The sequence below is a fragment of the Protopterus annectens genome, chromosome 13.part0 (assembly GCF_019279795.1).
Source record: "Protopterus annectens isolate FY-2018-M chromosome 13.part0, PAN1.0, whole genome shotgun sequence".
In the NCBI taxonomy this organism is placed as follows: Eukaryota; Metazoa; Chordata; order Ceratodontiformes; family Protopteridae; genus Protopterus; species Protopterus annectens.
The window spans coordinates 1,012,030,645-1,012,047,441 of NC_056747.1; the positions used below are offsets into that span (position 1 = coordinate 1,012,030,645).

Genomic DNA, 16,797 nt, shown 5'->3' on the forward strand with positions numbered 1-16,797 from the left:
CAGGCACAGCCATGTTTTATAGACAGATGTTATCAAGCAAAACAGGTTAATGATTTTATTATGAGCTCCATAAAAGCAGGCACAGTTTTTCTGTAACATGTCAAGTAAACTGGTTAAATAGAACAATAGAGGCTTGCAAATGATTACAAAATTATAATTGCAGATATTACCTGAGTAAACAGAGCCAACTCCAGCCTTGTAAAAGCAGGCTTCATATTGCTGTAAAACTGACAGTTTGGATTCAGTTTTAATAATCATTTACTTTTTATGTTCTGAAATGACACAGATCCTGACACAGATAAAATAGCATCAGAGTCACCTCCCTTGAGATCTCCGTCATTAACTTTCAGTCAGAGGCTGTTGCTAGCCCCGTGAGGGCATTTGACCTCCCTACTTCCGCACTGCACATTGACTCAATTCACAGTCTCAGGTAGTGAGCAAAAATACCTGTCAGAAGTGGGATTTGAACCCACACCTCCATATGGAGACCAGAATCCACACGAACATTGGAAGGAGTTCAATCCTTGAGTCTGGCGCCTTAGACCACTCGGCCATCATGACTGTTTTGAGCTACTTGGTTCAGTATTTAAGGTTACTCCCACTCTGTATGTTTCTCTATCTGTATGGGTGCATTTTCCCTATATATTCAGATTATTTTTACCTGCAAAAAACACAAAAAGCATGTTCTACTGTAATCTAAACTGTGTGTGTGTGTGTTTGTGTGTGTGTGTGTGTGTATGTATGTGTGTGTGTGTGTGTGTGTGTGTGTGTGTGTGTGTGTGTGTGTGCGTGTGCGTGCGTGCGTGTGTGCGCGTGTGTGTGTATGTGTGGTGTGCAAATGTGCATGTTTGTGTGTGTGTGTGTGTGTGTGTGTGTGTGTGTGTGTGTGTGTGTGTGTGTGTGTGTGTGTGTGTGTGTGTGTGTGTCTCTCTCTACAATATATATGAAATAAGTATGCATGAATGAAAACATAGGTAATGTAAAATACCAAGTTCTGTAGAAAATATTCAGTAATCAGATTAGATTGACAGTAATGCTGTCCCACTATGCAAAATAATATAGTAATGATTGCTAATCTTGATTTTGCAGAGAATGCCTTCCCTGAACCCCTCAGTCCCATGATCAGATGATTGTGTTCATCTCCAACTTTGTGCGAACTTTGAATAATAATAATAATAATAATAATAATAATAATAATAATAATAATAATAATAATTATAGAGGGAGGAGGTATGTGGGGTTTGCTCCAGGAAAAAAGGGTTTAGTATTTCTGCTGAGAATTTCAGTATCCAAATAATGTTTGCAGATTCAGCATTGATGTATTCATAGATGACCATGTATAGAGGGATCATACATATTTTGTATCACTAAACATTCAAAATATCAATCATCAAATAGCTGAACAATAAAGATCAACTATTAAATGGTCCAATGCTGCTACAATACAGACCAGAAGTGCAAGCAGAATAGCCCTACATTACTAAGTACATTCAGGCAAAGATATGCAAAAACACACAAACACGCACGCGCGCACACACACACACACACACACACACACACACACACACACACACACACACACACACACACACACACACACACACACACATGGCCAGATCATCAAATTTCATTTTCGCAAGACAAAACCCTCGAAAATGAAATACCCAAATGGCAAAGTTTTCCCAGGCCAAGTAAACATTTCCCAACATGCTCTTTTCTGCATTGTGGTGCGATCGTGGAGGTGGTATATATAGTTGGGAGGGTGAGGGGCAAAGACCCCACATTGGAGTGTGGGGGGCATAGCCCCCCAACTAGGTGGGTTTTGTTTACTCCAGCATGTGTTTTGTTGAAGTTTGGGCAAGTGTTTACTTGCCCTGGGAAAAATTTGCCATTTGCATGTTTTGTTTTTGCAATTTTCATCTCACAAAAATTAAATTTGATGATCTGGCCTTTTGAGTATTAGAAGCATATACATGCACATACATGCACATGTGCACACACACAGACACACACACACACACACACACACACACACACACACACACACACACAAAACATTTATGTGGGAACTTTGCGAAAACATTCTCTTATTTATATATTTTAACTCCATGGTCACATAACCACCATGAAATGGCAATCAGCCCAAAAAAGAAAAAGAACGTTGATCATTCAAATATTACACCAAATTTACAGTTTAACTTCATAGCTGATTATGTCATTGTTCAACAAAACACACTGCACCCTATACACTCACACACTCACACAGACACACACAGACACACACACACACACACACACACACACACACACACACACACACACACTAAATAATTTTCAAAGAGAAGGAAATTCTATTTTCAGTGAAGGAAATACAAATATTAAATTTAAATTCTTATATTAAAGAAATGAATCTAATGTATTGATTGTCTGTTTGTTAACGCTGTGGGTATTCAGCTGATACAAAACTGTTTTCAGCCACTACCAAGTCCATATGGCCAATACATCAAAGGTACAAAATGAAGAACAGCTATAACAGCAAAGCATTGCAAAATAAATTGATAAATTGATGACTGCAACTATCATTACATATTGCAGTTGACATGAATGTATATTATAAATATTCATGTGGTGATAAAAGTGGTGAATACATAACAGAGCACAGAAAACTGATATCTATTGTTATTAAAATTGCTATGTCCATATGTGACAGTTCCAGTGATAATTAAATGCAAAAGAAAGACATAAAGTAAAACAAAACACCAACTGATATTTGTGAGACATCTTAATTAATGCAGTTGTTTAAGATACTTTGAAAACATTGAGTTTTCCAACATCAAATGATATATCTAAATAGTGTAAAACTACAGTTTGAAAGTTACAGGTTGTCATATAATTAACTCTACTATCCTGTATCCATAAACAAAATACATTATATTATTGAGTAAGATGTAATTTCAGTTTTTGTTAAAAAATTGGCAGATTTTCATTTATAGATAGATTATTCCATGGAACAATGGCTAACTTTTGGAAAGATTTTTCACAGGCAATTAGAAATAAATAGGGTTTATTCAGTTTTGGCCAGCTGTAACTCCTTACAGAGCATGACGATGATTCATTTTCTGTTAGTAAGTTGGGGAGTGTCGGACTTTAAATAATTTAATGATAAGCATGTTAAGTAAATAGTTGGTGCTGGCTGTGATAGGTAGTCAACTTCCTTCTTTTATTCATAGGCAGTGATACTGCCAAGTGAATAAACTTGAAAGTCTTGTTTCCACAAGGGAAGGGAGGAGCATAGGGTGACATACAAGAGTGGAGAAAGATGCACACAGGTGGATTATATCCTATGTAGAAGGGCCAATCTGAAGGAGATTGGAGACTGTAAAGTGGTGACCGGGGAAAGTGTAGTTAAGCAGCATAGGATGGTGGTTTGTAAGATGATGTTGGTGATCAAGTAGAGGAGGAGTGTGAGGGCAGCACCAAGGATCAAATGGTGGAAATTGAAAAAGGGTAATTGTGAGGTGGAGTTCAGGGAAGAGTTAAGACAGGCACTGGGTGGCATTGAAGAGTTACCAAATAGCTAGGTAACTACAGCAGATCTAGTAAGGGAGATGGCTAGAAAGGTGCTTGGTATGACATCTGGACAGAGGAAGGATGTCAAGGAGACATATTGGTGGAATGAGGAAGTACAGGAGAGTATACAGAGAAAAAGGTTGGCAAAGAAGAAGTGGGGTTGTCATAGAGATGAAGAAAGTAGACAGGAGTATAAGGAGATGAGGTGCATGGCAAAGAGAGAGGTGGTGAAGACTAAGGATAAGGCATATGAAGAGTTGTATGAAAGGTTGGACACTAAGGAGGAAGAAAAGGACCTGTACCAATTGGCTAGAGAGAGGGGCCGAGCTAGGAAAGATGTGCAGCAGGTAAAGGTGATAAATGATAATGAGGGAAACATACTTACAAGTGAGGAGAGTGTGCTGAGTAGATGGAAAGAGTACTTTGAGGGGTTGATGAATGAAGAGAATGAGAGGGAGAGAAGGTTGTATGATGTGGGGATAGTGAATCATGAAGTGCAATGGATTAGCAAGGAGGAAGTAAGGATAGCTATGAAGAGGATGAATAATGGAAAGGCTGTTGGTCCAGATGACATACTTGTGGAAGCACGGAGGTGTTTAGGTGAAATGGCAGTGGAGTTTTTAACCAGATTGTTTAGTGAAATTTTGGAAAGTGAGAGGATACCTGAGGAATGGAGAAAAAGTGTTTTGGTACCGATTTTTAAGAATAAGGGTGATGTACAGAGCTGTAGTAACTACAGGGGGATTAAATTGATCAGTCACAGCATGAAGTTATGGGAAAGAGTAGTGGAAGCTAGGTTAAGAAGGGACGTGATGATTAGTGATCAGCAGTATGGTTTCATGTCGGGAAAGAGCACTACAGATGCAATGTTTGCTCTGAGAGTGTTGATGGAGAAGTACAGAGAAGGTCAGAAGGAGTTGCATTGTGTTTTTGTAGACTTAGAGATAGCATATAACAGGGTGCCTAGGGAGGAGTTGTGGTATTGTATGAGGAAGTCGGGAATGTCAGAGAAGTATGTAAGAGTGGTACAGGATATCTACGAGGATAGTGTGACAGTGGTGAGGTCTGCGGTGAGAGCAATGGATGCATTTAAGGTGAAGGTGGGATTACATCAAGGATCAGCTCTGAACCCTTTCTTATTTGCAATGGTGATGGACAGGTTGACAGACGAGATCAGACAGGAGTCCCCGTGGACTATGATGTTTGCAGATGACATTGTGATCTGTAGTGAGAGTAGGGAACAGGTGGAAGAGACCCTGGAGAGAAGGAGATATGCTCTAGAGAGAAGAGGAATGAAGGTCAGCAGGACTAAGACAGAATATATGTGTGTGAATGAGAGGGAGGATAGAGGAATGGTGAGGATGTAAGGAGTAGAGGTGGCGAAGGTGGATGAGTTTAAATACTTGGGATCAATAGTTCAGAGTAATGGTGAGTGTGGAAGACAGGTGAAGAAGAGAGTACAGGCAGTATGGAGTGGGTGGAGAAGAGTGTCAGGAGTGATTTGTGACAGACGGGTACCAGTAAGAGTGAAAGGGAAGGTCTACAAGAGGGTAGTGAGACCAGCTATGTTATATGGGTTGGAGACAGTAGCATTGACAAACAGGCAGGAGTTAGAACTGAATGTGGCAGAGTTAAAGATGTTAAGATTTGCACTGGGTGTGACGAGGGTGGACAGGATTAGGAATAAGTATATTAGAGGGTCAGCCCAGGTTGGAAGGTTTGGAGACAAAGCCAGAGAGGCATGATTACATTGGTTTGGACATGTGCTGAGGAGGGATGCTGAGTATATTGGGAAAAGATGCTAAGGATGAAGCTACCAGGTAACAGGAAAAGAGGAAGGCCTAAGATAAGGTTTATGGATGTGGTGAGAGAGGACATGCAGGTGGTTGGTGTGACAGAGCAAGATGCAGAGGACAGGAAGAAATGGAAACAGATGATCTGCTGTGGCGTCCCCTAATGGGAACAGCCAAAAGACGATGATGATGACATTCATGGCTGTATTTTGCACTGAAAGAGGGGCTATAATAGAGACAGCATATTTTATTTCAGTCTTGGTTTGAAAACATTGCTATTTATAGTCCAACAAACATTTAAGATAAGAAGATGTGAAATATTATAAGCTACCTTAAGTTGTTATAATACTTTAATTGTAAGTGTATAATTTAGACAAATGCCTAAATATCATAGATATTTAGTGAAAGGGAGTCTGGTTCCTTGGGGATCTTTCATTCAGGGGTCTTTTTGTTGTGGTGGATTAGTTTGCAATAATAGTAAACTCATTTGTGGAAAGGCATCTCCTGATCAAAGTGAAATCATATTGCAAGACAAACAATTGTTGATTTATTCATTTATGAGCACTGGTTAGTACAATATCATCTGTAACTGTAGTAAGTCCAATGGAAGACTATTTATATATGGGAAAAGGAAAAGGCCTAAAATAGTTCCACGTGAAATTCTCTTCATAAGAAAGTTTGTATATTAGTAGGAGTTATGGCCAACAACTGTAAAATATCTATTCAACAGATAATTCGTGAACCATTAGGTAACTTTGACAGAGAAGACATGGTCAGTTAGTTTAATAGCATAGCAGGAACTTTTAAGTCTAGAAAACTTACACTACTTAATGATCAGCTCACCATATTTAAGTACATTTGAGAATTTTATTTTTTTTTATTTAGTATTGTGTTCATTTCATTACATTTGAGAATTTAAAGTAAAGGTTCACAAGTTCATAAATTTTCTTACAGTGTTCAGGCATTATGGTCACTGAGGAACACTGAATCCTTCAGACTTGGATTACATATGTCTGGTCACCAACCAATGTATCGAAGTTATGTTTAAACAATATAGTCAAGATTTCAGATCTGCTTAAAGTGATAGGTAATTTGTTATACAGGCTGATTGCTCTCTGAGTTACAAATAAGCTTCTGTGTTTAGTTTTATGTAACTGCAAACAAAACTATAAGCTGTTGTGTTGGTGGATTAATGTACTGTTATGTAGATGTATATGAAAAGTTGCCTGTAAAGTTGTACCATGATATATTCTGAATGTCAGAGTCAATTTCACTTATATATATATTATTTATTTATTTATTTATTTATTTGAATTTGTTGTCCTGGAGAGTCCACTGGGTCAGAGCAACCTATTTTCAGTGGAGGCCCGGGGAGAAAAGCTCCACAAGTAGTTACATTCATGAAAATAGAGGTTACATTGATGAAAATTACAGTGGTAAAGGATATATAATAAGCAAAAAAGGCATTCTTGCATAACATTTCTTACAGAAGAATATAAATTAACATATTAGATAGGAAAAAATAATATGAAAATCAATTTTCAGACATTTGAGCAACTTTGGAAAGAAAGGACATAGATGATAAGATTATTTTTAAGAATTAAGTTAGAATTATTTAAGCATTCCTGGTAAAGAATAGTACGTGGGTTACTAATTGAAAATAGAAAGGTCATTTAAGCATTGTGAGGTGTTAATGCATATAGAGTGCAATTTATTAGACTTATACCATATAGAATACCACTGAGAAAGGGGGATAACTTAATTACCGGAGGAAATCGGATGTTCTGTTGCAGGAAAAGTGTACTGATCCTACATTATTATAAAGAGGGGTCAAGGGTCTAAGACTAGGGGGGTGTTAAGGTTAGGTAGGAGCATGATGTTTAGGTAGGAGCATGAGAAGGGCATTCCCACTTGGAGGACAGATGAGAGTGCAGGGCGGATTTGAAGTTGTTATGGCTTGGTATAGTGCGTAGTGGAGGGGGGAAGACAGATCCATAGTTTGGCTATGGTGTTGGATAGTAGCAATTGGCCAGGGGGATGGGAAGTGTACTGCATGCTGTGCAGCCTAAAGGTTTTACATTTCTCTATGTAGTTTAGGTCTCTCAGTCTATTTTCTTAGTATATTTTCTTTATACAGTTTCAAGGCTCTTTAGTTGTCCAACAGTGTAGATACAAAAAGTATTGTTATATTACAAAGTAGGATAAATATAGGTCTTACATAAATTGCTCATTTTCATCCCTAGTTGTGAGATTTTTCAGCAGATACCCCATTGGTTTCATGGCCTTACCATGTATTACTTCTGCATGTTTACTGAAAGAGAAATTAAATAACATTAGGATCCCCAGATCTTTATATTGATATACTTCAGCTAGTGTCTGTGACTGCAATATAATCGGATTCTTAATACTGGGTTTGCCAAAATACATTATGTAGCAGTTAACTATACTAAACTATAGACCAGCTGTTTTTGCCCACTCCCTAATGGCAGCCACATAGTTGCTGGTTTTCTTGAAATCATATTCATGAAAAATAGGTAAAACAGTTTTGTAGTCATCATTATTATTTGCTGACCAAGCAGTTTGTATCATGTGATAGCATGAAAGAAAGTATATTGAAAAATGTTGGCCCAAGAACAGAGCCTTGGGAGACACCCTCTTTCACTGATGACTAATCTAAGTATATTTGCTGCACAGCATCTGATTGTTTTCTGTCTGTTAGCCATTTATAAGGTTTGGATTAATGCTACTTTTCATCACAGATTTTTAGTATTACTGAATGCAATAAAAAGTAAAAAGCCTTAGCTAAGTCTAAGTATCTACCCCTGATGTTAAGTCTAGGTCCAATGCAATGGATACTTGATCATAACATTCAACAAGGTTTGTGAGAGATGATCTTTTCATAAAGCTGTGCTGGCTAATATTCAATATGGCTTATCTTTTTATCATCATGTTCCAAAATATCAATGAGGCATCTTTGAAGCATTTACCTAAAATGGATGACAGACTGGTTGGCCTGTAATCCTTCACATCAGTTTTATTTCATTTTATTTTTCAATGATTTTATAATGTTCTACCTCAATAAGACTTATTCATTCCTGGTGTTTATTCCCCAAGATCTGTGTATTATAATAGTAAAACTTTATAACATTATTAAGTCCTCCATTTCTAGTTGTTTGGTGATCAACATATTTTGTTGTCGTAAAAGACTTTTGGATAAACAGATTTTTTTCCCAGGTATAAACATTGACCCATAGTAACTTACATACAAATAATCATGTGAGAGCATACAGTCATCAAAATAATCTCTTCCCATTATTTGAGTTTAATGTAACAGACTATACAGATCTGCCTCCCCCAAATATTACATTTGTGAGTTTTGGTATTCAAGTAGATTGTAATGTGTTTATTATATGCAGGTGAACTCTATATGGTGTATCTGACAAAGGTTATACTTTTCAGTGTATTCAAGTCTTTGATATTTTTGGGGTATTTTAGCTAAATGGAACAGTTTTGTGATTGGTCTGTTATCTGTGGCATTGCTGGGCAAGGGAACTTTAGACAGAAGTATGGTGAGAACATGCTTAATGCAGAGATATTGGACTGGATTCATGTATGGTTACATTAAGTGCAGCAAGAAAGCATTTGTAAAAAGAATTCCATCCACAACATGGAGAATCAGTAGACTACCCATATCTGGCTTATGTCTTAATCTTGTTTCTAACTTCATGCCCCTTCTTATTCCCCATGGTACGTACTTTATGGTACAGAGCATGGCAGATCAATAATGAGGAAAAACCTAAGAAGAACACGCTGTAAAGATGGTCCTAAATATACCATAAACACAACTCTTGCTATTCATCTCTCCGCCTGTATCTCTCTCTCTCTCTCTCTCTCTCTCTCTCTCTGTCTCTGTTCACTCCTTCTGCTTCAGTAAGTTGTCACTGTCCCTTCAACTGTGTGATTTAAAGTGTGTAAAGTAGGCATTGCTTTGTGGAGTACTGAGATGATGCTCAGATATACAGACTGATTTTTTGCATACTTTCAAGGGTTTTAATCCAGACATTTGCAAACTGTTATTGACTATTTTTAGTACACTGTTTTATGCGTAGCTGTTGCCTACATATTGCTTTGAGCCACCATTATTATGCTTCCATTATAATCCACTTGTTCCCTACCTCTTTCTCCACCGTCTGTGTCTGTTCCCCATCTGTGCCATCATTTTGTCTCCTCAGCACTTGTGCAATGCCTGGCACTGAGCAGCATCTGTACCTTAGGGGAAATGGAGGTACACAGCTCTTGGTAAAATCTTGTCAGTTTTAATCTTCAGACACATAACACTGGTGACATTCACTCTACTGTACTCAGTTATGTACAGACAGGCTAATCTTCCCTGAAAACAGACTGAAGAGTTGAATGTACACCGTGTAGGATGTTCCAAATACAATTATTGTTAGGAAGCATTCAGCACTGGATTATTTATTATGCTTCTGGCTGTAATGTGGGGTCCCTGTCAGGTGATCGAGTTTTCAAAAGCTAGAAATTCACATGGTCAAGATCATATGACTGAGTTTTTGAAAACCTGACGCTTTTGATTGGAAATCGCAGTACAGTGAGGCTTGGGAAATTTACTCTTTTCCCCACTGTAGTGTGATCTTGGAGTTGGAATATATAATTTGCAGGGGTGTGCAGGTGCAGGGGGGGCTTCCCCCTGAAAATATATTAAAAGGTAGATTTTTATGTTTTTTTCTGTATTTTTAAAGTTCAAGTTTTTGGAAACTCGATCATATGGTCTCAACCATATGAATTTTGAGTTTCTGAAAACTCGATCTTCTGACATAGACCCATAATATGCACCTTATGTAATGCTGAAATTGTCATTACTGTGATGAAGCTTGTGATGAAGCCTGATGCCTACAGTCTCCCTTGCATCACCATTTTGTGAATGCCCCTTCGCACCAATACAATTAAGGTTGTGAAGTCACATTTTCTGTGTGGTGTGCTGGCACAATTCACGTTTGTAAAATGCTTATATTGACAAGGGTTCAAATCCAGAAATATGTGGAAGTTATATGCAATGCATTTATGGGGTTAAGTGTTGTCTACATATCTTACTAACACACCATTATCCTGCTTATGTCTCACTCATGTGTCTACTTTTCGACCCCTGCTGGGTTTGTATTGGAAAGACTTGACTGTATGTAGCATGACAGGTTAATTATCAAGAAAAATAAAAAACAGTAACACACCAGAAACATATAACATTCTTTGTGTGTCTCTATCCCTCTCCTGACTTGTATATCATCACTTTTTACTGTGTCATATTTATTATGCTACTGGATGTAATGTACACATTATGAGATTTTACAATTGTCATGAGTACAATGAAAACTAACACATACATTCTCCTTTTCCTCAATCTGTTGTCAACTTTGAACATTGTAAAGTCGGAGTTCCTTAATGGAGTGCTTAGCTAATACTCATGTCGGTATTTTTTTTTTTGGAATACTGTCAATGTTCGAATCTAGATGTTTGCCAAAAAGCTCTTCAATGTTTTATATGACTCCTCTGTGTATAAGTGTTGGCTACATATTTTCTTAACACACCATTATAATGCTGCTGTATTAATGCGCTTGTGCCCTACTGGGAACACTGTCTCATGCAGACTTTACCTAAATAATTATGACGATAAACTGAAGAGTAACACAACACAAATATGTGCAGAAATGCACCATAAACTAATATCTTAGTATATCTGTATGTGTATTCCTGTCACAAACTGTCCACCTCTTTGTACCCCTTCTGTGTCATCAAATAAACCTCCCTGATTTAAAACTGTTTCCATAAGCCATGTTTCCACCAGCAATTTACACTGGCTTTGTCCATCATGTGTTTCATAATACACCTGTATCATGCAAATAAGGAGTGAAGGACTGTAACTGTCATGACAAATGTGTAAATCATGACACGGTGAGCATGACCATAACACACATCTGTTCTGTATTCAGTCAGACTCAGACATGGTTGTATGTATATACTGCTTATTTGCATGAAGGGTGACACGGAACACCACAGACTACTGCCAGTTTCCAGTCTCAGCAACTAAAGATATGATTATGTATGCACTAATACTTTGCTATCGGCAATGCAAATGACTTTCCCAGTGCTGCACTTCAGGGACAGAGTTAACAGCAACATTACAACAAAGAATTATGTGAGTAGGTTGTGCAACTTTGGTATGTGTTGCTGGAATTTTGAAACCAAGTTATCTAGATTTTGCAGTGATGTTGACTCAAGTTAATTTAGTCTGTTAATGTAAGTCTGCAGTCCAACAGTTGTACTTGCAGCTTTGTTACAATGGCGTGTAACCTCTTCACATGTAATCCATCATGTTATTCAGAAGTGCACTATCATATTTAGGAAGTGACTGTATTGTCAATGTACACTGTGCAAGCATGAGCCAAGACAACTGACAGTGACACAATAAATGGTTACTATTTGCATTCAATCATCCTGGGATGAAATTACCATGAATGCTTGCTTGACAATCCAGTGTTTTACAAGTCTGATTGTCATTGACACCCCATACTGTGAAACAGGTACCTGTCCCTCACAGTAATGCAATGTACATGAATGGCAGTTCTCGGATGTTAGTAGAGAAGCGAGCAATCATATGGAGCAAGCACAGTGCTGTTACTTTGGCCTGTCCATATACATGCATTTGTCCCAAAACCTGTGATGCACATTAGCTGATGTTCAAAACAGTGAAGTTTTGATACTTACAAATGCGCATTTTCACATTGTGAAAGTTAGACTTCTCCTGTGGACCTGGAGATACATATTGTGTACTTTAAATGTTTATTTATTTTATTTTATTTATATATTTTTACATTTGTTAACTGGGTTAGTCCGACTGGGCCCAGAGAGCCCTTTTTCAGTGGAGACCTGGGGAATAAAGCTCCAGGAAAGTACTTAGTAAAAATAAGAAAAAAGAAAACTAGCAATTCAAGTTGTAAGATACTTAGCAGTACAAAAACAGAGAAGGAGAAATATACAACAGGAATATTTACAAGGCAAAAGTACAGTATTCTGAGAATGCAGTAGTAATATGTTTGAGAAATTTAGTTAACATTAAGTTATATACAAGGAAATACAGCAATGCCTTAAAATAAAAATATTTTCTAATATGTAATATACAATTCAGAGTAACATCGTGACATAGTATATCAAAAATGCATTTAATAGCATAGATATTAACTGCTAAGAGGTATGTGTAGACAGTTTTGATCGTAAATACCAGGCAGATATGTTAATCAAGAGAAGAAAAATTCAGTAGGTTATTTCCTGACAAGTACAGATCCATGCATATCGGAAATGAATTTTTAGTTGCTTTTTGAATACGCCACTTTTGGTAGTGGAGCGAAAAGACAATGGAAGTTTATTCCATAAGTATGCAATTGAATGACTGTAAAGTATTTTTCAAATATTTTGGTCACCTGAAGTAGGTTTTGTTGTGTGCTTCTGAGGTCACAATTGAGTATATAGGGTGTAAGTATGAATGTAAGGGCAGGGCAGGAGTTGGGGCTAGTCATGATACCATGTGCAATTTGTGGTTGTGACATTTGAAGCATGTGGGGGAGCTCAGGTCGTCTTAAGCTTTTCAAGGATATACAATGTTGGGATTTGTAGCTATTACTGGCTGCGAATCTGGATATCTTGTTACAGGTGGTTTATAGTTTGGTTAAGAGATTATTTTGGATGTTAGTAAGTATGGGAGCAGCATACAGCAGGGATGGTAGAATAAATGCTTGAGCCAGTATAGGTCTAGATTTGTTACGTATATATTTGTTGTTGTGGTACAAAAGACCTAGTTTTTGTTTGGACTTTTTGATACAGGTTAAAATATGTAGGATGAATTTTAATTGGTCATTTATAGTAACACCAAGTAATTTGGTGTTTGAGTCGGTGGTGATAATTGTATTATCTAAGGATGAGATGATGAAGTTTTCTTTAGCTGGATTGAGGTTTTTTGGAAGGAAAAGGAGAAGCCTGGTCTTTTTGGGGTTGAGAAGCAGGTTGTTTTCAGTTAGCCATTGTTCTATTAGGTGCAGAGATTTTTGAGTGACAGTGTGGAGATTTTGTATATTGTCAGAGCTGTTAATAATTGTGGAATCGTCTGCATACTGAATTAAGGTAGAGTGGGGGGCAGGAGATATGGAAGGTATTTGTAAATATATTAAAAAGTACGGAGCCCAGGATAGAGCCCTGGGGAACCTCGGTCTTAAGATGGAAAGGGGAGAAGGATGTTTGCCATTTGACAGACTGATATCTGTTTGAGAGGTAGCTGTTAATCCAGGCGGTAGTGATGGTAGAGACTTGTAGGTTTGAAAGTTTATTTAGGAGGATGGGATGGGAAACATTATCAGATGCTTTGGATAGGTCGAAGAATAGAGCTGATATGAGTTTATTATTATCTCTGGCTTGGGCAATGTTGTGTGTGAAAGATAGGAAGGCAGCGGTAGTATTGTGTGAGGGTCGGAAACCTTGCTGTGTGGGTGTAGTTAGGTTTGCCTGTAAGAGGTGGTTTAGTATTTGTCTACGTATACATTTTTCCAGTATCTTAGATAATGGGGATAATATGGCAATAGGCCTGCAATTTGAGAGTTCTGTAGAACTCCACCCTTGTGGAAGGGTATTATGAAGAATGTTTTCCAGATATCTGGTGCTGTATTTTCTTGGATAGATCTATTGATAAGTATAGATACAGGGGGATGTATGTCACATCATTGAAAGATTAAAATATCGAAGCACTTAACATTGAACTGAATTCCTCGAACAGGAAAACATCGAAATGGGAAAAAAAATCATATGGAGTGTAAATCAAAAACAAATTGCTCCATGCAGGGGGCAAGACCCCCTGCACCCCCTACACCCCCTGCCACTTAAATATACCACTTCGGAGATCGCACTTCAGTGCACTACAATGAAGAAATGGAAGATTTCCGTTTCCTACACTGTAGCGCAATCTCAGAGTTGGTATATTTAAGTAGCAGGGGGTGCAGGGGGGCTTGCCCCCTGCCTACACCCTTAATGTTACATGTCCCAGTTGGAAACTGCCATTGACATCCATTTGTTGTTTTCATGGGTCGATGTATTCAGTTTGATATTAAGTGCGTCAATGTTTTAATCTTTTGATGATGTGATATAAACCCAATACAGGGTATGCTACAGATCTGGCTGCATGTTTGAGAAATAATGGAGGAAGTTTGTTAGCTGATGGGGAACAGGGTTTGAGTTTGTTAGGAAGTAATCTGATGAAGGAAGTTGCTACGGGTGATAGGGAAAACCAGGGAAGAGATGAGGTGAGAGGTGGAGTTTTAATATCGAGAGTGCCTGGTTTAGTAAGCTTTTCTGTTGTTTTGATGAATAAGTTGTAAAGTGGAGTTGCAGTTTCACTAGAAGGTTTGTTAGGGAAGGGGTTTGATGAAGAGGGGTTACCTGGAAATAGTAATTTGTTTATTGAGTGCCAAACTTTCTTCAGGTTGGAATGTGGGCTACTCAGAGATTTTTGATAGAATTTTTTTTTTGTCCAGTAGGACCTGCTTTTTGTTTGGTTGTGAAGCTGTTTATATAAGTTCAGGTAGAAAATTGAGATGTTATTCTTTCCATGCTCTCCAGGCACTGTCTCTGTTGTTCATAAGGGATCGAATTGCCTGATTTAGCCATGGTGCATAATTACATTTTAGCCTAATTTTTCTACTGGGAGCCAGGATGTTAAGTGTTTCTAGGAATATATTATTGAAGCTTTGGACAGCCTCATCAAGGGGTAATGTGTGTAGTAATGACCAGTTTACAGTGGACAGTAATTTGTTTAGGGTGACAGGGTTGTAGTTTTTAAGGTTACGAGACTCTTTGTATTGGTGGCTCTTGTTAAGAATGGGAGAGTGTCTTAATACTGAGGTAGGGAGGTGGTCACTAAGGGAGTTAGGTAGGGTGGAAGGGTTATGATAGCACTGCAGGTGGGATACAAATATCCAGTCAATGGCAGAGTCATTCTGTGAATTTTTTTGCTGGTGCATGGGCAAGGTGATCAGCTGGGTAAAGCCACAAAGGTTTATAGAGTAGTTAGGGGTGGTAGTATTAACAGGGTTACAGTCAATATTCATATTACCAGAGATGATGGTTTCATAGGGAATGGATAAAGAAATCCAAGAAAGAAACTGCTTAGGTATGGGAATGTTTTTACCTGGGGGTATATAAATCCCTGCAATGGCAATTTTTTTGTGATGATTTAGGTTACAGGCTGCTATAAGTATTTTGGTAGGGCTGAAATCAGGGATAACTATTGAAATGGGGGAGAGAGAGAGATGGTCAGACCAGAGTATAGCTACTCCTCCACCCTTTTTTTACTTCTATCCAGTCGAAGACTATTATAACCTGGGGGGGGGGGATTTTGCAGTTTGTAATATGAGGTTTTAGCCAAATTTCAGGTAGGGCAAGTATATCTGGGTTATATTGAGAAATCCAGGCATGAAGGATGGTGCTTTTATTGGCCTGTGATCATATGAGTTTTTTTCTGAGGCAATTGGAAGGGGGAGGTACTGTATAAGTATGGTTAGAGTGCTGTAAGCATGGGCCTGGGTTGGGGTGACTATCACCAGATAAGAGTAGTATTGTCCTTTGAAGTAGTTGTAGGAAGAAACACTTGCAAAAGAACTGATGTTTTGATGAGAGGTTGGGCATTTGGTATGTACAATACTTTGAACTTGTGAAATGATATAGAGGAATGGTTAAAGAGGGAGGGAGCAATAGGGCTGGGGTAGTTATTTGTATGGTGGGTAGTGGGATAACAGAGTGTGGGAGTTGGTGTAACTAGTTAGGTAGATGGTTCAAATCTGACAGTGATGAACTTGTGTGTGTGTGTGTGTGTGTGTGTGTGTGTGTGTGTGTGTGTGTGTGTGTGTGTGTGTGTGTAGGTTCTAGTGGCAGGTAAGCAAGGCCTCAGCTACAGATATGCTGTGTCCACTTTCACTCAGAAGAAGAGTTTAACTTCAGACACACCTCCCTTGTCACTGTATTCCACATTTAACATAAACATCCTCTCTGCAATGTACTGATGTTGTCATCCTTTCATAAGTGCACTCTATCATTATAAATATCAGACTTCTTCTGTGGTGCTTTCGGCTAATATTGTGCTTTCTGGATTGTGTTAATAGATTAGCAGGAGGTTCATGTCTCATAGAGATGAACTTGCGTGTGTGGCTTCAATGTCAGGTATGTATAGCTTCCTGAACAGACATGTTTCATCAACTTCCACTCAGGGGAAGAATTTAAATGGAAGATGATTCCCCATCCCGTTATCCCACGTTTGTCACAAACATGTTCTGTGCAACACAGTGATGAGATCATCCTTTTATAAGTGCAGTCTCTCAATGCA

The 16,797-nt window shown here is 38.2% G+C and overlaps 1 non-coding gene across 1 annotated transcript; it reads right to left on the reverse strand.

Moving 5' to 3' along the window:
- Positions 1-448: 448 nt before the first annotated feature.
- On the reverse strand, positions 449-561 carry TRNAL-CAA. Its single transcript has 2 exons — positions 524-561; positions 449-494 (listed from the first exon to the last, which is right to left on the reverse strand). It is a non-coding gene; the product is annotated as a tRNA-Leu (tRNA).
- Between the last annotated feature and the right edge of the window lie 16,236 nt (positions 562-16,797).